The sequence below is a fragment of the Adiantum capillus-veneris genome, chromosome 10 (genome assembly GCF_014529385.1).
Source record: "Adiantum capillus-veneris isolate H3 chromosome 10, ASM1452938v2, whole genome shotgun sequence".
Taxonomy (NCBI): domain Eukaryota; kingdom Viridiplantae; phylum Streptophyta; class Polypodiopsida; order Polypodiales; family Pteridaceae; genus Adiantum; species Adiantum capillus-veneris.
Genome location: NC_140940.1, coordinates 63325171 through 63348623, shown reverse-complemented (window position 1 = coordinate 63348623; position 23453 = coordinate 63325171). Strand labels below are relative to the sequence as shown.

Sequence of the window (23453 nt, the reverse complement as noted above, 5' to 3'; positions counted from 1 at the left end):
TCGTTCCTCGAATTAATACTCCCGCTACTTCTCCCTATTCTCTTGTGCCGAATGCTCTAGTGGATTTTTTCTTTTTGTGTTTAAAATGAATGAATAAATAAAAATCATTTGACGAATAATACAAATCTAGTAATGCTATATCAAACTTCTCTAATTAAAATCTCATTGATCGATTATTAGAAATTTCCCTCACCCTTCGTACACAAACATGAAATTTGATAAAAGGATGCAACCTATCTAAAAATGCTAAAGAAAAAAATATATGTACAATAATGATTTTGTGAGGGCACTCAGCTGTCATAAATAGATGTGTTAACGATCTCCATAGCCAGAAGTTGGTTCCTCTATCTTCCTTTGTCGCTTTCCACAGCATGCAAGCGCGTTGCCTTGAGCTCTGATAACACTCCTACAAACGAGAGCGCAAAAGGCCCTGCAAAATAGAGCAACAACGTATTGCAAGCCATACGCAAACGGAATCGCATACCTGGCACATCGAGTATGTAACCAACGCTGCACACGAACAAAGAGAGACAGAGAGCGGGAGAGAGCACGTGCAGGCGCACCTCCTAGAACAGAGTGCTACGCTGGCACGGCAAGAGATAAGAGAAGAGAGGAGAGGAGAGAAGAAGAACGCCACACTGGGTGCAATCTCCCCCCGTGCAAGAGTGAGCATTTCCCTCTTGCACGTATTTATTTATAGATTTCTTGAATGCCCAAAAATGAGTACAAACTGGCCAGCCGGACATAAATGGCCAAAGCTCATAAAGAGCAATTGGATAATAAAAAATACATAAAATGTAATAGATAATAAAATATCAATTCTATAACGGTACCTACTACCAAAAGGCTATTGAGATGGACGATAGTGTGAAGTGAGATCAGGCAATGCAATCTGAATGCCGCTCGATTATGGCAAATGAAAATTGCTAACTGATAGATTTACGAGAGGGGAAACAAGCCTTGCCTTGCACAAGGGTATATAATAAAACGTGCGTATAAAAAGATCCCAAGCCTAAGTATAAGGCTAGATTGGTCACTAAGGGATTCAAAATGAACAAAGCTGTGGACCTTAATGAGATTTTCTCTTGGGTAGGCAAGGTAACTAAATTCCATCTTCTACTTAGACTAGTATCCATTGAGGACATGGAACTTGTCTAGATAGACATTAAGATGGATTTTCTTCATGGGGATCTTGACAAGGATGTCTACACAAAACAACTACAGGATTTTGAAGTCGAAGCTAAGAAGCCTACAAGGGCACAATTGGTGTGTAAATTACATAAGGCATTGTATGGCCTAAAACAAGGCTCAAGGAACTGGTACATGAATTTTGAAAAGTAAATGAAATCCCAAGGACATGAAAGAAGCCAACAAGATTATTGCTTGTATACCTTGAAGTTCAACTATTATCTTGATACTTTATGTTTATGATATGGTTATTCCCAAGAAGCCAAAAGATGAGATTGTCATTTTGAAGCAGTATCTTGGCACATAGATTTCTATGAAACATTAAAGAGATTCTTACTTTCTTGGTTGTTAATCAAGAGAGATCAAAAGGAAAATCTGTCACACAAAAATTATATTCACAAGCTCTTGCAATGTTTTAAATGTAGGGGTGCGGGAGGGCGGGGGGGGGGGGGGGGGGATGCCTCATTGAGTAACCCAATGCACTCATTTAGAAAATTGAGCAAGAATGATGCTCCCAAGTTTGATGTTGAGAAATCAAAAGGGCCAAGGTGTCATATTCTTCAACAATTGACATACTTATGTTCGCCATGGTTGCCATGAGGGGAAGCAGTGAAGCACATCTTGAGATATGTGGAAGGTATGATAGACAAGTGCTTATGCTTTGGGAATAGTAATGCATCCATTGTAGGTTACATAGATGTGGATTATGCGGGTTGTCTGTATAGTCAAATATCCACCTCTAGCTATGTTTTCCTTTTTCCTAGAGTATCCGTGTAGTCATGGAGATCATGTCCCTACGACTATATGTCATCTTCCGCCACCACAAAGACAAAGTATGTGGCAGTTTCTGATGTTAGCAAGGAAGCTGTGTGATTAGGTCACCTTGTGGGAGATCTTGACATTACTCAGACTCTAATGTTGCATTGTGATAGCTAGAGTGTGATTACATTAGAGAAGAACCCCTTGTTCACTCTAAGTCAAAAAAATAGAAGTCTGTTATCATGTGATACACGACATATCGGGTACGAAGCACATGGAGCTAATCAAGGTTCATATGGATGACAACCCTGTGGATGATCTCACAAAGAGCCTACCCTCATAGCACTCTTCACATCGCATTGAGATAATGGGTGTACGGTGACACCACTTGGATGCTTTATGGTTGTACAAGTTGTACATACATAGGCCTGTTGGGCCATGTTGGTGTTCAAGGGAGCAAGATTGTTAGGGTTTGTGCGAACTAGTTGGACATCCATCACACTGACCGTACCAACCTTCTCCCTATTTATTGGTAATACATTTCAATAATGAACAGTGAGGCATTTCAATCCTAAGTGAGAACTCAACCCAAAACTCTCTATGTTCTCCTTCCTCCCACACTACACCAAGTAGGAACACATTCGTGCACACACTCTTCACAATTATACATCTAAGGTGGCAGATGGGATTTTCTTTCTACTCTAGGCTTTTGAGAAAGTGCTGAAACCTTTTTGAATCTCACTTTTTGATCCTAGAGTCTCTCGAAGGAAGACCATACTCTTTCCCTAACATTGACAACGAAGCAACAAGCCTTACACTTCAAGATTTTTTAAATAGTATCTAGAACTTTGAAGTACTCATAATGAGATTTTTTGAGGTTGTTTTTAAAAATATTGTAGTTTTTATCAAGCTACATGTGAGCTTCCAGTGGGTGTTCATGCCCTTGACCAATGGGTTGGTTTTTCCCTCCATTCTTGTAGTGTCATTGCTCCAATAGAAACTAGCCACACTATGTAGATCCCGTTTCACGAATGGGTTAGTACTCATGAGTCTCATCGAGGTTACATAGGACATGGCTAATAATTTATAGTCACACGAAGCAAATGCATTGGCACCTTTTTGAAATGACTATGTCTCACCAATGGTCACATATACATCATTTATTTGGCTTCTAATAAGTAGCTATGCAAGTCCTTTTTGTAGCTATGCCAATTTTTGTATGGTTGTATGGTTGTACCATAACATGTTATTGACAGTTGGTGCACGCGTCTACACACTTTAGATTGAGTATATGGGACCAGAGAAATGCAGACAATGAGTGTCGGCTAGGGCCATAACAACCTTCATAAGATGTTAGAGGGTTGTCACGATGTGAATAAGGTGGTGGGCCCAAGCATGCTGATCTCTCTCTCTCTCTCTCTCTCTCTCTCTCTCTCTCTCTCTCTCTCTCTCTCTCTCTCTCTCTCTCTCTCTCTCTCTCTCTCTCTCTCTCTCTCTCTCTCTCACACACACACACACACACACACAATGTGCTGATCTTAACGTGCACAAATGAAACCAAGACACTTGAATAATTGTATTCTCATGGACCAAAATCCACTCTTATGATTGTTTCATCGTTTCTTTCTTTCTTGATGTGGTGGTCTGGTGTTGGGGAAAAGTGTGTCTCAACTTATAACTATGCCGCTTTGAAGTTCAAAAATGTTGATTGATAATAAGACGGAAAGGAATAACTCCGGAGGCCTGCATTATGAGGAAAATAGTGTAAAAATATTAAAAATTAGCTCAAACTCTCCAAGTTCCCTTTTGTGACACTCCCCAAAACCGGAAATTATAATTTCAGTTTGTAGGGCAAAATAAGTAGTGCAATAGAAAATTTGGGTGAGCTTTTGTATAAACGCCACGATTAGATAAGGAGCTATGGCCATGATGCGGCGAGGATCATGAGAAGGCCATCACCGCAACATCTTTTGGGTTAATGTGGTGCTTGTGGCAATGTTTCTGTGCAGATTTCCATCGCCAATAACGCGACTTTTGCAGGTAACGCTATATTGCAGCCGCATAAATTTCATGTCGCCCTCTTTGCATCGACGGCTACAAGTGGTGGCGGTAGAAAGATACTTTTAGTACAAGCGCAGTGCAAGGCAGAGGAGGACATCGTTCTGCTGCAGGGACCCGTAGGCCCCTCCGAATTCTTGGTGCAGATCATCAACACGTGTATCGATGGCTGCTCCTTCCGTGACATTCATGTCTCGTGCGGCGCGTTTCGGTCGGACAGCTTCGTCAATCCGGCGCTGTTCAAGCGGGTAGCCTTGAACGACTGTGTTGAGAAGGCCGGTGGTGCACTGGCACCAGGCGAGGGCGTCACCTTTCGCTACGTCAGCGCTGTTGAATTCCCCCTCTCCATCGCCTCTGCCACCATGCTGTGCTGATTGTCATTAGCAACTCATTCATTTGTCTCTTTACTCATCAACTCTGGAATCCTCATGTCCTTGACCTGACCTTTTGGCTCATGTTAGTAAAATGTTGATCTCTTGGGAGCAAGTGCACTCATTCTTTTCACTCCGTACTCAAAATTTGGAATAATTGAGAAGTGTATACAAGCTGTTGCTTCAAGCACTTCTCGCATTTGGTCTGTTGCCTCACTAGTGCTTGGAATTCATCCATTTTAAGTTATCCACAAGAAGTTAAATTGGACAAATTCTCACAGTAATTCCCACCTTGTGACTTACCTCAACATCATGAGATTCTGTGGGGGAGGCACCAGATACCTAGCTAGGTACGATTGGGGGCAGGGGACCACTGGCCCGGTGGGGGGCCGGTGGTCCCCTAACCCCAATCGTACCTAGCTAGGTATACGGTCCCTCTCGAGCAGAAGCTCATTATGTTATGCATTGAATGAAAAACAATGATGAAAAAGACTCCGTTTTCCTACATGAGAAAATTTCTAAATCTTCTTGTGTTAGTTTTCCCTTGGATATAATCACTCAAATATCTATACTCTGTACTATGAGAAACTGAGTATCGTTGTGTGTATGTCTATGCATGTGCCCGTCGTGCAACAAGACAATGTAGAAAAAAATACTTGAGAAATATCAAAGATTGTAGAAAACAATACACTGTATATTACAAGTAGCTTACAAAGAGGCATACGTGTACATGAAACCGTTTAGAAAACCAAACATGCAAAACTAAATAGCGAATACATAAAAATTCTTACAAAGATGTCTTTCCATCACCCTTTGAGACAAATCAGGCACAAGATAATTTTTGTCATCTACTATGTTGCCCAAGAGGTTTTAACCGCTCTGCAAGCTTTGGAATGGGGATAAAAATCAAGGCCGCTTAATCAAGAATCTCTGAGTTTGGTCTTTTTCCTCCTTCCACCTTCGGCAAACTATTTGAATCCGTAAATGCACAATCATGAAAAGATATAAACTTGTCCTCCTTTTTTATGTTGCATGTTGAGTTTGGCACATTCCTACCTTGGATTATATTGCAATGTTAATTGCATTACGAGACGAAGTAGTTTCCTTCATGATAAGATGGTGTCTTTTTTTTTCTAATTATCAAAAATATAAATTCTAATAATTGAAAACATCTAATGTTGTCAAACATGTGAAGCTTTTGCAAGCATAAGAATCTCAATTAACCTGTTGATTTCTATTTTTCCAATGAGAAAAAAATCACAAATGCAAAACATGTTCACCATAGAATTGCGTTGTGTGAATAGAAGAGAGAGGGAAAAGCTTTGGTGGGCTCGCTGCGCTTGTAGAGTCTGAACTCGCCATGAGTCCATGTGTGCATTTGTATGGGAACCCTCGCCTACCTAAGCTGCATTATATATACGTGATCCATATAATACACCATACACGAGCATATTATAGGTTATCCCATATTATACGGGCGTATTATTGCTGGATGCAAATCATGTGGTGAAATTTATTAGGGAGCATCAATTTCTATATGCTCTTTTTCGAACAAAAATCACACAATAAAACTTTACAGATATTTTGTGCGACAAGGTTTGCAACCGCATATCATGTTCTTGCCACCTTGCAAGAAGTGAAGCCTACCTTGATAGAAAGTGTAGCTGATAGACGATGGGATGCATGGCTCAGCAAGTATCCTAGCTATTAAAAGACAACTACAAGATGTGCACAACTTGCGAACTTGACAATTTTTTCGTGCAATGTAGAGAGGATTGTCAGTCCGGACAAACCATTTTTAGATCTTCTATGAATAGCCGACAAAGACTCTTTCTTCTTTGGTTGAGTTTATTAGTATATCTCAGAGGCATTGCGCAAAGTAATAGAGAATGTTGGCATTGGTGCAAAGAACAAAGGTGTCATAAACAGCGGCCAACATGCGACGGTGTAGTTGCATATGCGGTTGCATGGTGTTTCATTTGTATTGGATCCCAAATCCCAAATGCATCAACAATCGGCCAACAAAAAATTCATGACCGACTTCAAAACAATGTGCTCTTAACTGTTGGGAAAGGAGGATGGGAAAATTGCTTTTCATCAGCGAGTTGATTATGCTAACATAACTGGTATGTTCCATGATCCATGGCATATATATTTCATTTCACACACAAGTGTGCCTATATAATGGAAAAAGTATGGCGAAAGAATGTGGATCTGCAACACATTGCAGTAAAGGTTTTATCTATTGCAACATCAAGTGGAAACTGTGAGAGATCTGCAACATGAAATTTTTCCATAAGCTAGTGAACATTGCAACAAGAGCAACATAAAAGCATTACAGTTTCTTCTAAACCCATGGCTGTAATGATGATGATATGGAATGGGAGATATCTTGATAATGATGTAATATGGATGAAGTAGATGATATCGTTGGTGTTTTTCATGCAGATGAAGATGTGTGACTTAAGTCCTATAAGTTTTTCCTGGTGTGATTACTTGAAAATTATGAAATATAGTAGTGCTATACTACTTGATGTTCACATACTTATAACCATGAAAGAAAAATACAAGATAACTTAATCATGCTTCAAGAAAGAGACAGAATATCTATCACCATGTCATAGAAAAGACGCAAGATAACTTGCTCAATTATACAATTTACATTTTCAGCTAGGGAAAAGACAACAATCAAATAATCACATTGATCATCAACTGTCATAGACCAAAAATCATTACAATGTCATAGCCCACTCTATGGACACCATTTAGACAACAAGAAAGATCAAAAGTGTGAGGTCGAGTTAAGGGATTGTTTCGCTTGCCACTCTCAAGGTGGTTAAGTACATTGCTTAAACTATCACTTTTGTTTTTCTCTTGAGGCACCAACATGCACTTTAAGAGCTATTTACAAGTATGACACATGGAGAATATTTCCATGGAGGGGGACTAGTAGATATGCATTCTGGGAGGCCCATGAAAAATCTCTCTTGCTTTGATTTCTAGTTTCTATTTGAAATCTGCAGAGTGGAGGAAAGAATGCCCCTGCTTTGGTATTTGTACATGACTCCCAATCCACAATGCTTGCATAGACCCCCTTATGTCCAAAATGAAGCATCATGTTGCAGGAGTGTAGGTCATTGTAGAGATAGCCGTGTGCATGTAGATACTTCAAGGTCTGAAGAAGACCATTAATTATCTGCAAAATGTTAGTGTGCAATAGCTCTTCTACTCCTTTAGTGGTCACATAATTGCTAATGGCAGGTTGATTTCCATCTGCATTGCACTCTTTTATTCCCTGCTCTACATGGCCGCCATTCCAAAAACATGAAATGAGCTGCATTGCAATCTTTTATCCCCTTCTCTACATGGCCGCCATTCCAAAAAATGAAATGAGCATTGGATGATCCATGTGACAAACCATGGAAAGTGAATAAATAACTTGGTGACGAGCGATGTCCATAATTCTGGCTTCGTCTTTGACTTGTTGATCCACTATAGGTCCATGTAAGTGGACTTTGAAGATCTTTGTTGCATAGAATGGATCTTTAAGTGTAAGATGAGTGATGCCTACAGGTTTCATTGTGCCCACCTTTGTGTTACACAAGGGGAACTAGAACCTAGGAGTCCACCACCCAACCACCCACTATATAGCATAGCCCCTGGCCCTTTGCCCTAGTTGGACTCCTTTTCCACACTACCTAGCCTGGCCTTGCCCTTGTCTAGTCCGGCCTTGCCGGTGTCCTCACCTTACTCTCCCCTTAAGAAGAGTTTTCGTCCTTGAAAACAAAAGTGGGGAACTTCTTCTTTAGAACATTCATGTTTTTCCAAGTGGCACCTTCCTCAGGTCCATCTTTCCACTTGATTAAGGCTTGTTGACGTACATGATGACATGTATGCAACTCGTGATAATCGAGAACACGTTCAGGTTCATGCGGTAAGGTAGGAGGTTCAATGAAATCTACCAAAATCTGTTGTTCAATGACATTGTCATCCCCATGTAACCGCTTACGTAAACGGCTTACATGAAACACCAGATGAATACTAGAATGTGAAGGTAGCAATAATTTGTAGGCACGATTACCTACTTGCTTGAGTATTTTGAAAGGCCCACAATATCGGGGAGATAATTTAGGTGTTGGCACAGTTTTCAGATTTTCTGCATGTTCTAGCACACGTAAAAATACTTCCTCCCCTTCTTCGAAGGTAACTTGCCGACGTTTCTCATCAGTGACTTCTTATACCGATAGTGTGCTTATTTGACATTCTGTCGAGTAAGTTTCAGCATATCCATGTCGTCTTGGAAAAAATCCTTACCCTGTTGGAGTTTTTCGGTTGCCAACCCCACCGTAACTGATGACCTAGATTGAAAACCATACATGAGCATGAAAGGACTAAAGCCCGTTGTGACATGCTTAGCACTGTTGTAGGAAAAATCAAGAATAGGTAAGTACTCTTCCTCGTCTGACTGTTTTTTGCTGACGTATGCTCTTAGCATATCCTCTAGCACCTGGTTAACTCGTTCAGTCTGACCATATGTTTTTGAATAATTGGTTGTACTGAGGTTCAGTTGTGTACCCAATCGGTTAAACACAACTCTCAAAAAGTGACTGTTAAACTTGAGACCACGGTCATTGACAATGTTACTTGGCAAACCATACAATTTGTATAGATTGTCCACAAATAAATTGGCTAGTTCTCTGGTGTCTTAACCGTTGATTTGGTTGGAATAAACTTACATAGTTTGGTCAACCGGTCTACGACCACCCATATTGAGTCATGACCTCGTACAGTGGTTGGCAAATCCACAATAAATTCCATAGAGATGCTTTGCCATTTTCCATTGGGAATCTCCAAAGGATGTAAAAGTCCTCCTACTTTCAGGCGCACTGCTTTGTTAACTTGACATTTTTGGCAATGCAAGGGATAAGCTTGAACAAAGCAATGTATACCTGGCCAGTGAAATTGTCATTGTACGCGAGCATAAGTTTTTCTAATACCCGGGTGCCCTACACTCGGACTATCAAGACATTCATAAAGAATTTGGCGCCAAATGTCTATGTCCATTGGTACACAAACTCTCCCCTTATGGAGTAGGTACCCATTGTCGATGGTGAAATGCTTCCATCGTTGTAGTTCATTACTCGATAAAGGAGAACTAGGTGTGGATGTTAACTGTACACTACTGTCATTGGAGTGAGAAGGATCCCTCGTTTGAAAATGGCTCCACACTTTGGAATATTCTTCATCATGCATGCTCATATTTTCCTTTGAGAGAATCTAAAAAATTCACTACGAAGTTTCGTGAACAAGAGAGAATTGATCTCTGGCACATGACTTAGAGCGACCGCCACTACATTGTACCGGCCTTTAGGATACCTTAGCTTGGCTTCATATTCCTGAAGAATCTCGGCCCACCTGGCTTTTCGACCCTTCGAATCCGTTTGTTGTGTAAACCATTTGATGCTTTTATGGTCAAACACAATCTCAAACTGAGCACTATACAAATAATGCCGCCATGTTTTTAAGACAGACACTAGTGCATAGAGTTCGCGTTCATAAGCAGAATAGTTCTACTGAGTTGCATCAAGCTTCTTGCTTTCAAATGAAATCGATCGTCCGTCTTGTAACAGAACTGCACCAATAGCACGGTCACTGGCATCCATTTCCAAAATGAATGGTTTCAAAGGATTTACAATAGCCAGTATGGGAGCTGTAGCTATTGCATCCTTGAGCGTATCAAAACTGTGTTGTTGAGTGGATCCCCATTGAAAAGCTTTGCCTTTGCCTTTTAGTTGATCCGTCACGGGGACAGCAATATTAGCATAGTTTTTAACGAACCTTCGGTAAAAACTTGCAAATCCCAAAAACATCTGTAACTCTTCCAGATTTTTAGGAGAAGGCCATTTTCAGTTGGTATCCACTTTGGATTGATCCATATATAGCCCATTAGCTGAAATAACATGCCCTAAATAGTGAATTTCATCTTTTAGAAAATCACACTTAGATTCCTTGGCATATAATTTCTTTGTGCGTAACAACTTAAATACCTGCCTGAGATGTTGTAAGTGTTCTTCTTCAGAAGCACTGTAGACGTCATCGAGGAAAACAATGACAAATTTGTCCAAATATGGTTTCAAGACACTACCCAGTGTCATGAATGTTGCGGGCGCATTGGTTAATCCAAAGGTCATCACCAAGAACTCGTAGTGTCCAAACCGTGTTTGGAATGCAGTTTTGGGTATATCGGCAAGTCAAATACGGACTTGGTGGTATCCTGACTGCAAGTCTGTTTTTGTAAAAATGCGAGCATGAGTGAGTTTTTCAAACAACTCATCTGCTCTGGGCAATGGGTATTTGTTCTTAACCGTCACTGCATTTAAGCCACTGTAGTTTACCCACATGCACATATTGCCGTCTTTTTTCTTCACTAATAGGATAGGCGAAGCCCATGGTGAAGAACTAGGTTGTATAAACCCTTTGCTAAGATAGTCATCAAGCTGACGTTCCATCTCAGTCTCTTCCGAATAACTCATACGGTAGGGTGGTTTTCTAACAGGTTTACAGCATGCAGCCAGGCACGTCGATGCTATGTTCACCGATCCTGTCGGCGGTAATCCTGGTGGCAAATCATTAGGAAAAACATCTTGAAATTTCTTAAATAATTTCTTAACTGACTAGCAATGTTTCTTGTTTAGAATTAGCCATTGGTGGACAAGATAAGAGAGAAGCATGCGGTGCTGAGGAATGTTCAACAGATTCAATGTTAGAAAGAAAATGACACATGGAGTAACACAAGAAAACTTGATCTATTTCATTATCAAAAACGAGATGCATAAGCTCAGCGGTACAAATCAATGGTGATGAAGGTATATCTTTTTCTCCTAACAACAACACATGTGCGCCATGGGATTCAAACATCAAGTTGTTGTGCTCATAGCTACGCTTCAGTGATGGTCCTAGGCTATGCAACCACTTCTTCCCTTTCCATGTTCATAACCTGAAAACCAAGCATGTGGAGTACCCTTGTACTTCCAACAGAACAACTCGGTTTTGAGTATCCCAGATTTCGGTATCATGCCCATTCATCATTGCTACCTTGTAGCGATGGGTACTCGGAGTTTGAGGCAATTTGAGTTTTTTCACGAATCCGTAATTGATGAAATTGTGAGTAGCACCGTCATCTACCAAGATGCGCACCTTGTGCCCTTGCAGACATCCGTCATACGTACTAACTCATGTGGTCCAAAGGTTGGTTGCCACATGGAAGCTGTGAGACAACATTCACGCACTACCTCGCTGTGTGTTACTTCCACTATAGAGAATCATGAGGAAGACTCAAGAGGTAGCAATTGCACCGTGTTCACTGCTTTCTCCTTGCCCTAATGAGCAGATTTCCCCTTGGGACAATCCTTTTTGCCATGACCTCTTCCTAAACATTGAAAACATAATTTTTCTTTCTTGGCTTTATCAAAGTCCTCAGGAGAGAGAGGACCCCTCAACCCCTTGAGGTTTTTAGATGCATCCTAATTGGCAACTATAATTTTTCTTTTATTGTGCCCATACTAAGTGCGTGGATTACCATGTGTATTAGCACACAGGTGACTATTATGTGTTTTCTTTTCATTTGGATCATCATGAATATGTGCTTTCACTATGGCTTCCTCAAGTGTTTTAGGGTCTTGGGTCTTGACATACTTCTTAAGCTCTGGTGTCAGACCTTGTATAAACCCCCGTACTTGTTGAAAGGATAACATCTCGACAATGAGAGATATATTCAAGCAGTGATGGGTATTGGTGCATAGAACATGTGTCCCAAGCCGTCCAATTCCGATCTGCCTCCTTTGTAGGCAAAATTTCTTTGCTAAACATAGCTTCAAAAGATGCCCAACTCTATGGTATAATGTTCTTCTCCTTGAGAGACATACACCATTTGTAGGCCTTACCTTCTAGAGCTAAGCTCGTTTGCAAAGCTCTGACTGCATCCGGAGTATGCCGTAAGGCGTGAATTCCATCCCACTTACCGAGAAATATATTCACTGCATCCTTATTGCGGTCTCGGTCTTCTCCCTTAAAAATCGGTGGTTTGGTGGAGTATGGAACGTATCAACAATTGGGCCTTGCCCTTGTGTAGCAACGTGCTCATGCATGTGCATGTCAGTAGGACTCTTGGACTGCTGTTGTATTAATTGAATTACTAACGTGGATAGTTTAGTAAAATTTTCATTTAAAGCTTTAAAATCTTCATCCATGACTGTCATGCGCCTCTGAAGTGCACGAAATTCTTGAATATCGAGCAATTCGTAAGTATCATCACCTGTCGTAGCATCGCGGGTACTCTCCTTGAGAGGATCCGGCTGCGGGCCATCATTGGCAGGATCAGGCATACTTTACTCAAAATCGAATGTCATATTGATATCCAAATCCATGGCGACATAGTGCGGTGCAAGTAGTAGTCAGGAAAAATACATGAGATTGAGAGCACCCGCAAAGTGTAGTTGATAGTATCCTGGAGGAAATTGATTCGAATTGTCCGCCGTATATGGAACTCCATAAGTCCTTGGTAGCTGAATCAATTAGACTTGAAATTGTTAATTGATTTTACAAATTAACTATACTTTGAACTCCCGTCAGAATGGTTTTCTTTAAATCTCTGAGTTTCTATCGGTAATGCGCAGATAATTTGGGTCGAAGTTTGTTCCGGCCTCGGCAATGCTAGGCCGCACCTCTCCGGGCCTTGCGGAATCCGCACACGAGGAAGGGGGTGGGGTACCCCACTGTGGGTACCGCCCCTTAGTGTTGAAATTTGAGTGTGTCCAATAACCCCCAAGGGGTTGGGCGCCCGTATAGTGGGAAAAAAAGCTTCACACAACGGCTATGGCCGCTCAGAGCAGAGCGCGAGCGGGTGAAAATGCCATGGCCGCCATTGTGGTGAGCTAGAGGTTTCGGCCCAGTGACATAAAACACTCCCTCACAAGTGGCCTTGTTGATGCAGGTCCGCCTCGGCAGCTCCTCCTAGCAAGGGGGGTTGCCCACGGATGGCTTGACTTGTCGTCCTCCTCACAGGAGAGGTATTCCACAACTTGGTAACCCCGACATGCAACTTTCTCATGCAAAGTTGTGTGGCTCCCCTCCTCCATGGCTGTCCTTTCCCAAAAAAATAACCAAGCTCTTGATACCAATGTTAGACAAGGGGAACTAGAACCTACGAGTCCACCACCCAACCACCCACTATATAGCATAGCCCCTAACCCTTTGCCCTAGTTGGACTCCCTTTCCACACTGCCTAGCCCATCGGCCGTGCCCTTGTCTAGTCAGGCCTTGCCGATGTCTTGAAACTTTGGGTGCATGCTTGCCTCTACCCTAATGATCTAGCCATCAATGTGTATTCAACATTCAATAACCTTGCTTCATTCTTACAATATGTAGATAGAGGGGAGAAAGGTATTCTTGGATATTGCAAGAGATCGTCGACTATTGGAGCTGATAGCACATGATGTTCTTTGCATCAATGTCAAATTCTTTCCCATACCACCAGCGAATTGCATGAAAGGATTGTTCATGCAGAGGAGGAAGTGAAAAATCTTAAGCTACAAATAGAAGAGAAGGATGCTAAGATTGAAAATATTGAAGATAAGATCTTGCATCTTAAAAAGACGCCCTTAGGTACTGTTGAGCTTATATGTGAGGCTACTCAATATATGGCTTCTCTATATATGACACCCAGGTCCCCTCTGTATATACATCATCGCATGTGTGTATTCTACACACTTTGGGGTTCTATTTTTGTGCTCTCTCTTTCTCTCTCAACATGGTATCAGAGCAAGACGTTTTTGTTTTTTATTTATCTCTTGATTGAATACGACTTTGCAGAAACTATTCGCAAAAGGCATCGAAATTGATGTGGTCTATAACTTTGCAGAAAAAAGTTTTTTCGAGTTCTGCATCAATTTTGAGTTATCGTTTGCAGACTGCGTACATGTCCGAAAAGCAACTTTCGTTTTATGTTTTCGATTTTTCTTCTAATTGAAAACGATTTTGTAGAAACTACTCGTGAGAGGCAATAAAATAGAATGGGTCTACAACTTTGCAGAAGAAAGTTTTTTCAAATTCTGCACGATTTTGAGTTATCGTTTGCGGACTCCCTACATGTCCGAAAAGCAACTTTCATTTTATGTTTTTAAATTTTTGCCTAATTGAAAACAATTTTGCAAAAACTACCCATGGGAGGCAACGGAATTGATGTGATCTACAACTTTGTAGAAAAATGGTTTTTTCAAATTCTGCACGGATTTTGAGTTATCCTTCGCGGACTGCGTACATGTCCGAAAAGCAAATTTCATGTTATGTTTTTGATTTTTCTTCTAATTGAAAACAATTTTGCTAGGGGAGCACAATCGTGCCCTAAAAGACAGTGAATAGTGGAACTCTATAATCAAATTTCCTCTCAAAAATGTGCATTTTTCATTAGGAAGAGGATGGGGTATAGGAGGGCCTCTTTATTTTCCATGAGATTATAGAGGTGATTAACATTTAAATAGATGCATGACATGTGTGCAAGAATGGTGGGTGTGCAAGAGAGGTGTAAGAGTGGTCAAAGAATGTACTTTTCTCCCCAAAAAAGAGGGTGGATAACTTTATGGTTTTTGGCATCCCATAGCTCCTATATATAATCTCCAATTTGAGCGGAGATTATATCTAGTTTGTAATCTACACGCCAAGCTCTTTCCATAGATATGTTACATGGTATGGTTTTGGCCACTAGATTTTAAATTTGATTTTGGTAAAAGAAATTGAATTCAAATATACTAGCCATTTTGCATGTTTGAATTCAACAGTTGTCCTTCGATTGCTTTCTTAATACTAAAGGTTTGACTCCCTTAACCAAATAAATAAGCCCTTGTAGACCCCATTCTCTTCCTAACGTGCACACTTCATGCTTTTATGCTCATCTTTGATCGTTTATTCAACCTTCCTATTTGATAATGTCTTTATAATGAAGCTTGCGGAGAAGTCGCTTGACGCTATCTCAAAAGTAGAAGGGCTCTTAAATTCAATAGATTGTCATGTGACCAATACCTCCATTGTTGAGTAGAAGAACAATCCAAAATTTGGCGGCGGAGCTCACAAAGGCGATCGTCATTGCATGGGGTGAGAAAAAAACTACACACTATATGGTGAGTGCTTTCTATTCTGCCTCGTTTTATTCTATGCTTTAGTTTTGATCATCATTTTGTTGTGGCTTTATGGGCAACACATCCTCTATGCACATGGTGCATACTTTATGAACATGTATGGTTCATTGGATATTTGGAGCACGCAGAGAAGTCACACTATTACGCTAGGGGTGTCTACTTCAAGAATACAAGACATAGAGGGGGTTTAGTGCACTCATTCTATCTTCCAAAAATGTCGAATTGATTTTATCATACTACCTTTGGACACAAAGTGTCGATTGAACGTGCAAGTTATCGTTCTTAGAAAAAGACGCCCATCGACTAGCCCATGCTTGTTCCTTAGAGTACTAGTGATCCTCACAAGGTCTAGTACAGCATGCAGAGTGGAAAGCATCACGGACCACGGTGGGAAAAGTCTAGGCCAGGAGGCATTAAATGTACTTGGAATTTGCACAGACATTTTTTGATTGTTTATGCAAATTTTCAAGTAGACGTATAGCTTTGTGTGTTTGAATAGCTCTCTACTTTCATTTGATTTTTTAATTTAAAAGATTATTTACTCGTGGTTTTAGCGGCTCTTTTCCACCATGTGAAATAACACTTATATGTCCACCCTATATCAAGAGGAAAACCCACTTCAACAATACAAGACATGGAGGGGGTTTAATGCATTCATTCTATCTTCAGGAAAGGTCGAGTTGATTTTATCGTACCACCTTTGGACGCAAAGTGTCAATTGAACGTGCAAGGCATCGTTGTTAGCAAAAGAAGCCCGTCATCAAGGACCACGGTGGGAAAAGTCTAGGCCAGGAGGCAATAAATGTACTTGGAATTTGTGTAGAGATTGTTTGATTGTTTATGCAAATTTTCAAGTAGATGTATAGCTCTGTGTGTTTGAATAGATCTCTACTTTCATGTGATTTTGTAATTCAAAAGACTATTTAATCATGCTTTTAGCAGCTCTTTTCCACCATGTACACCCACACTTATATGTCCACCCTATATCAAGAGGACCCCCCGGCCCCCCCCCCCAATTACAAACACAAAACACTCCCTCCCTCAGTGAATACCACAAGCTCTAGGAAGCCTCCCAAACGCACTTTCTAGATGGCAAGGACCAAAAACCTGCAAAGAAGAAGCCAAAGACCAACGAGGTGCATAGAAGGCAGAAGATGCATGTAAATCGACAACCAAAAGAGCTAACTAACCCCGCACTGACCCCGAATTCATAGAGACGTGGACACATCCAATGAGCATCCATCGTGGGAAGGGGAGGACATCCTAGTGAATCATAGGGGGGGTTAAAAGACATTTCCAAGAGGTATGGGCGCGATGCCATCAGGCCCAGGTCACCAAAATGTGACTGGCAAGTCACTACCCAGGGAAATGGGTGCCATGTCTCCAATCAACCCAGCAATGATGAGCGAAGCAGTGATGATGAATATTATGATCCTGATGAAGATGCCTCCCAACCACCTCCCAAACGCCATCGCAAGTTGAGATTCTACAAAAAGCCGCAAAGAACAAAGCCACAAGGAGCTCTGAGCCCCCCACAACACTGACCTCAAAGAGCACAATGCTTTTGTAGAGCAGTCACTGAAATCCGACATCACCAAAAGACAACAGCGTTGCTTATCAAGAAAGCACCATTTGCATGGACATTTAAGGAGGTGCTACAGAGATACAACACAAAGCTTTGGATGTCTGCTACCCTTGAGTCAAATCAAGAGGTTGCAAAGACTTATTTGGTCAATCTCTTTTTTGACACGTTCTTATGTGTTGTCCATGCTAAGTGTGTAACAATCATGACCAAGGACATGCAACTAGCATGTCGTCTAGGACATGAGTGATACATTCTGATGTTAGACCCCTTTTTGTAACTAACCGTTGTATTGGAAACAAGTTTTCTTTGGAACCCTTGTACTAGAATCAAGTTTTCTTTGGAACTCAGTGTATTTGCATTTTGTGATAAATACAATCATGTATATCTCTCAATGAATTTAAACTTAATGTCCATATTTTTCTACATTTATTTTATTTAAATGGTTAAAATTGTCCATTCGGTACACCTGGTGTCCTAAATTTGCTAAACGATAGCAAATTGGAAAAAAATAACTTTATCTACAAGGGAATGAGGATTGGCTAGAGGGGTTGTTTGAGGGATGGTGGCTAAGTATAGGAGTTTACTTGCGGCCTTAAGCACCCTTTTTCACAAGCTAATTCACTTGCCTCATAATCTCCTCTTCTTGAGCCGATGAGAGCTGATAAGGAGGCGTATTAGGAGGTGAACTACCATGTAGAAGTTCTATTGACATCTTATTCCCTTTTACAAGGTAGCTCCCTGGGAATGTCATCCCCTGTCGTGCAGCTCCGCTCTCATGCTAAGAAAGATTCCAAGAAAATGCTCATTGAGCTTAATTGAAGTTTACCTGATTAACGATCAGTGTTCAAGTCTTGCTAGCAAGCTATTTCTACGATTAATGTATGTCAGATGCGGCTTTAAGGGACCAACATATGCCTTGATGATGCTAAAAAGGAGTATTCTTGAGGTGATCACAGATTGGAGATGATGATCCAGAATTGCAGTCCTTGAATTGCTCTTCCAGCGTGTCTTTTGTTGAACTTAAATGTGAAGCTACTCTAAATATATCCCTACGTCTACTCTATATATATATTACCTTGGGTGTGTATTCTACACACTTTGGGGTTGCACATTCTGCGTATCACCTCTCTGTTCTTCTCTTTCTCTACCTTCTTGTAACATTTTATGGCCTAGTAAATGTTGAGCTCATATGTAAAGCTACACATATATGGCTTCTCTACATATAGCACCCAGGTCCCCTCTATATATACATCATCTCATGTGTGTACTCAACACACATTGGGGTTCTATTTCTGTGCTCTCTCTTTTTCTCTCAACATGGTATCAGAGTAGGACGTCTTTGTTTTGAATTTTTCTCTCAATAAGAAACAATTTTGTAGAAACTACTCGCAAAAGGCACTGGAATCAATGTAATCTACAACTTTGCAGAAGAAACTTTTTTCAAATTCTGCATCCATTTTGAGTTATCATTCGCAGAGTGCGTACATGTCTAAAAAGCAACTTTTGCTTTCTTTTTTCTTTTTTCTTTCCTAATTGAAAACAATTCTGCAAAAACAACCCGTGAGAGGCATTGAAATCAATGTGGTTTACAACATTGCAGAAGAAACTTTTTTCAAATTCTGCACTGATTTTGAGTTATCGTTTGCGGGCTGCATACATGTTTGAAAAGCGACTTCCGCTTTTTGTTTTCACTTTTTCTCTTTATTGAAACCAATTTTGCAGAAATAGCACGCATGAAGCACTCGAATCGATTTGGTCTACAACTTTGGAGAAGAAAGTTTTCCCAAATTCTGCATCGATTTTAAGTTATCGCTCGCAGACTACGTACATGTCTAAAAAGAAACTTTCATTTTTTGTTTCCAATTTTCTCCTAATCGAAAACGATTTTGCAGAAATAGCCTACTTAAGGCACCATAATCGATGTGGTCTACAACTTTGCACAAGAAAGTTTTTCCAAATTTTGCATCGATTTTGAGTTATTGTTCGCAAACTGCATACATGCATAAAAAGCAACTTTCATTTTTTATTTTCGATTGATCTCCTGATGGAAAACGATTTTGTAGAGACTATTCACGAGAGCCACCGGGATCAACGTGATCTACAATTTTCCAAAAGAAAGTTTCTTTAAATTCTCCATCGATTTTGGGTTATCGTTCTTAGACTATGAACATGTTTAAAAAGAAAATATTTCTTTTTGCTTTTGATTTTCCTTCTAATTGAAAACTTATTAATTATATTTTTCTCTTTATCAATTATATATTTGTTAGTGACGTAACTTTGCTGCAAAAGACAGTTACAAATCGAATCACTGTTATAGATATATGTTCTCAAGAGCCTATACTATTTCAAGCTGTCTAATGCGTTCTGAGATATTTACTGATGATTTATTTTTGGATACCTATATTTCGAGATATCAAATGTTTATAGATCTTTTCATGGATATCTGTCATGAATATCCTTTCGATTCAATCGAGCCGTTGATGATCGTCCAAATTCCGTCAAGCTATTGATGGTACGTGATCTTTGGTTATCTGATATATGCGTTCATTGATTCTGGTATAATTATTCTTCTAGAGATATAGTTTACGTCGTCTTATTAAGGATCTCTCGTTAATACCATAGTGATGTTGATGGTATCATCATGATGTTTTGTTAGTACTTTGATCATGATGATTTTCGTTGATACCATGATGATTTATTTATTTTTATTGATACAATGATAACGTTCTGTTAATACTTTGATGATATTAATTGATACATGTACGTTGATAAATATCATTTTATGTAGTATATACACATGTCATTTACATCACGTAATCACGCATCTTGAACTTTTACGTTTTTATGTACAGATATGTTTGCATGCATATATATGTTTTCAAAAGAGTGGCATTGAGAACCATCTCTTATGACATTGAGAATGTAATTATCTCACTAACAATGATGAAAATTTTCATGACTATGTTTTTTTGAGTTTATGATCTATGTAGGATTGATCAAAGAATTGATTTCATGAAGACAAACTTGGTGAGAATAAAAGATTTATGAAGACATTTTTGGTGATGCCATATTGATGACAACATGAGGACTTGTTTGGTGATGCCATATTGATGATAACATGAAGACATGTTTGGTGATGGCATATTGATGACAAGGTACACAACAGATTCACGGAGACACTTTTGATCACGAGCTAATCTATAGTTTTTACACCTCTTTATTGATTCTTTGTATTCATTATTGTATTTGATAGGATAGGAGTGATGTAACTCCTCATAAACCATTCATTGTTAAAGGAGTGATGTAGCTCCTCATAAAGTATTCATTGTAAAAGGAGTGATGTAGCTCCTCATGAACATTTGTACATTCAATGATTTTTATAATATAACGTGGGTGTAAAAAAACCTATGGACTATTGAATGCTCAGCTAGGGACCCCCGCTCAAATAAGGGTCCCTAACCATTGGGCTGTTGAATGCTCATTGGACCCCTTGAGAGACTGTTCAATAATCTTCTAAAGAGATTAATTCTTATTGGTTCTTTCATTAAGTGTTTTTAATTTAATTCAACTATATTTACTCTAGCCTAATTCTCGTTGGTCCACCTCCATGGCCATTCAATACGATTTGAGTACACCTTGTGGGCATATGAGCTAGGGAGATGACACGTGTCCCTCATTCCCTTTGTGCAAAGGAGGCTTGTGAGTGTATGTGTGTGTGTGTGTGTGTTTCTGTCTCATCTCCTACTTCTAGGGATCGCTCCATGTAATGGAATTTGTATTTTATTATTTAGTGCAGCTGCTGACAGGTGGAAAAGGCTAAGGGTTATGCGAAAGGATATCGAAAGAATTTTATATTTTATAATTTATTATTCAAGTGCTCTTTTATGAGCTTTGTCCATTTATGACCGGCCGGCCAATTTGTACTCATTTTGGGCATTCAAGAAATCTATAGATAAAAATGTGCAAGAGGAAAATGCTCACTCTTGCACGGGGGGAGATTGCACCCAGTGTTTGTGTTGCTCTTCTCTTCTTACCTCTCCTCTCTTCTCTCTCGCCGTGCCAGCGTAGCACTCCATTCTAGGAGGTACGTCTGCACGCGTTCTATTACTCTCTCTTGCACTCTGTCTTTCTCTGTTCCTGTATCTCGTGCTTATGCATCTATGTGGTTGTCAGGTATGTCGATTAATCTATTTTATGGTTTGTAGTATGCTATTTTGGGTATTTTGCAGGGAACTCCACGCCTCGGGCTGTAGCAGTGGTATCAAAGCTAGGTGAAAAGAGGCTCCTGATGAAAGTCATGACGAACATATCTCAGAGCAAAGTTTGGTTCTCTCTCAAATTCCATTGATTTTATGCTGCTAGTAAAGTTGAATGTATTTTATCAGTTAATTGAACATTATGTGATTTATTTAAACAAAATTATCACGGTTAAAAGCCGTAGAGAAGACCACCTTATGTAGGACCTAGATCACGATGACTTAGAGAGTAGCGATTAATCAACGGAGTCATATATGACCATTCTCGAGCATGAGAAGGAGAAGATATAAATTGATTAGTAAACATAACATCATCTTGGTTTGAATACTTCAAACCATTACATTATAATAGCATGCATGCTTAGGGGATATATAAGCGTGAACTAGATTTTGTAATAGAGATATCAAATTATGGAAATCCAAAAAAAAAGAGAGAAAATTTCATGATGTAAGAATGTTTCAAGTCTATAAGAATAATAATAATAATGATTTTTAAAGTCGGACAAAAGAAGTCGTAAGACTTCTCTATCGAGAATGAGGCGAATCCGGGTCAGACAAGCTTTGAGCAGTGGGAACTGTTGGACAATGAGAGACATAGACAAATATTTTTTCACTCTCGTCATAGGAATCCCAACCCTAATTACAATTCAAGGCGCGTTGCATCCAGATTTTGTTGAAACCTTGGACCTGACTGTAATCCCAACCGCCCAAAATTTCAGCATACCAAACCTTAGCAGGGTAGAAGAGTCCATTTTGACGGACAAGAAAACCATCCACTAAGAGGACGTAGTAGCAGCAGCGCGTACGACACTCAACAACTGCAGGTTACAAGAATTGAAGGATGTAGTCTGCAACAAGGAAACACTAGGTTGCGGGTCAGAAAAGTAGGGGAATCTGGTGGTGATCTATTGTGGAACTGATCGTTATAGGGCAGCCGGGGCACTCCCTGATACTGTAGCAGTCATCCACTAACTTGCCAAAAACAAAAAACAACTGACGGTGTCAGCAATTTTTTGGAGCAAGGGATTGCGCATATGTACATACACATGCATGGTGCATCGAATAAAGGATTTCCCAATTTCCATAGCCAAGTGGTTACGTGGGGCCCACATGTGTACAGGTAGGACAACGTGTACATAGTGCATCGATTTTCATCGTTACCAGTACTAGTGTGTTTTTTCTACAATAATAAGGAGTTGGTAGCGCGTAAAACTTCCTGAGGAAGCTATCCGCGGGCCGACGACATCAGGTAAGCAGGTGCGTCAGATGGCATCGAGTGGCGTCAGGCCACCGAACGGGGTCAATATTTCCACGTGGATGAATACGGACACAATGTGGGTGTTTTATTGTGATACTTATGCAAAAAGACCATCATGAGGACCACTTTTTGGGGCCACTTCACGTGGTTGTGGAATGCATTATTGAAAAGAAATGAGTGCCAGGTGTGCGGATGATGCAAAAAGGTGACAACTATGCACTGCGAGGTCAGTTTTTGGCCTGTTCGGGGTCCGTTTGAGGTCATCTAAAAGGCCAAGGGTGCCCAAGTAATAAAGCTAAGTGTGGGAACTGAAAACTGAGAGAAGACTAGAAAAAACGTGGAGAAGAGAGGAGGAACAGCCACAGGTGTGTTTTTGGGGTTTTTGGAGCCTGTTTTGGCTGTAAACTGCTCATCCGAGGTCGGATTTGAGCACTTTGACATTGTAGACTGGGGTTTTGGGCCGTTCCGGACGAATGGCGCTGTCCATTTCTCCAAATTCCTCACTCTTTTCCTGCTGTTTTTCTGTGTAAGTTTCTCCTATGAGCGAAGTTTCTGCTCTAGTTTGTGGTTGTATCTGGCTTGTTTTACCCATATTGTGTGAGCTATTTTCCCCATTGGTGTTGGCCCAAGCTCAATTGTTTCTAAACATCAGAAATTCTCCCCTTTTGAGCTGAGTTTTTTGGGTGTGTGTGTGTGTGTGTCTCTCTGTGTGGAGTGGGTAAACGGATCGTCTCTCTCCCCTCACTCCGTAGGTGTGTTCCCTGTCTCGGCCAGGTGTGTTGTGTA

The 23453-nt window shown here is 40.3% G+C and overlaps 1 pseudogene; it reads left to right on the top strand.

Moving 5' to 3' along the window:
* Positions 1 to 3867: 3867 nt before the first annotated feature.
* LOC147448951 (TPD1 protein homolog 1-like) lies at positions 3868 to 4379 on the top strand (annotated as a pseudogene).
* The last annotated feature ends 19074 nt before the right edge of the window (positions 4380 to 23453 follow it).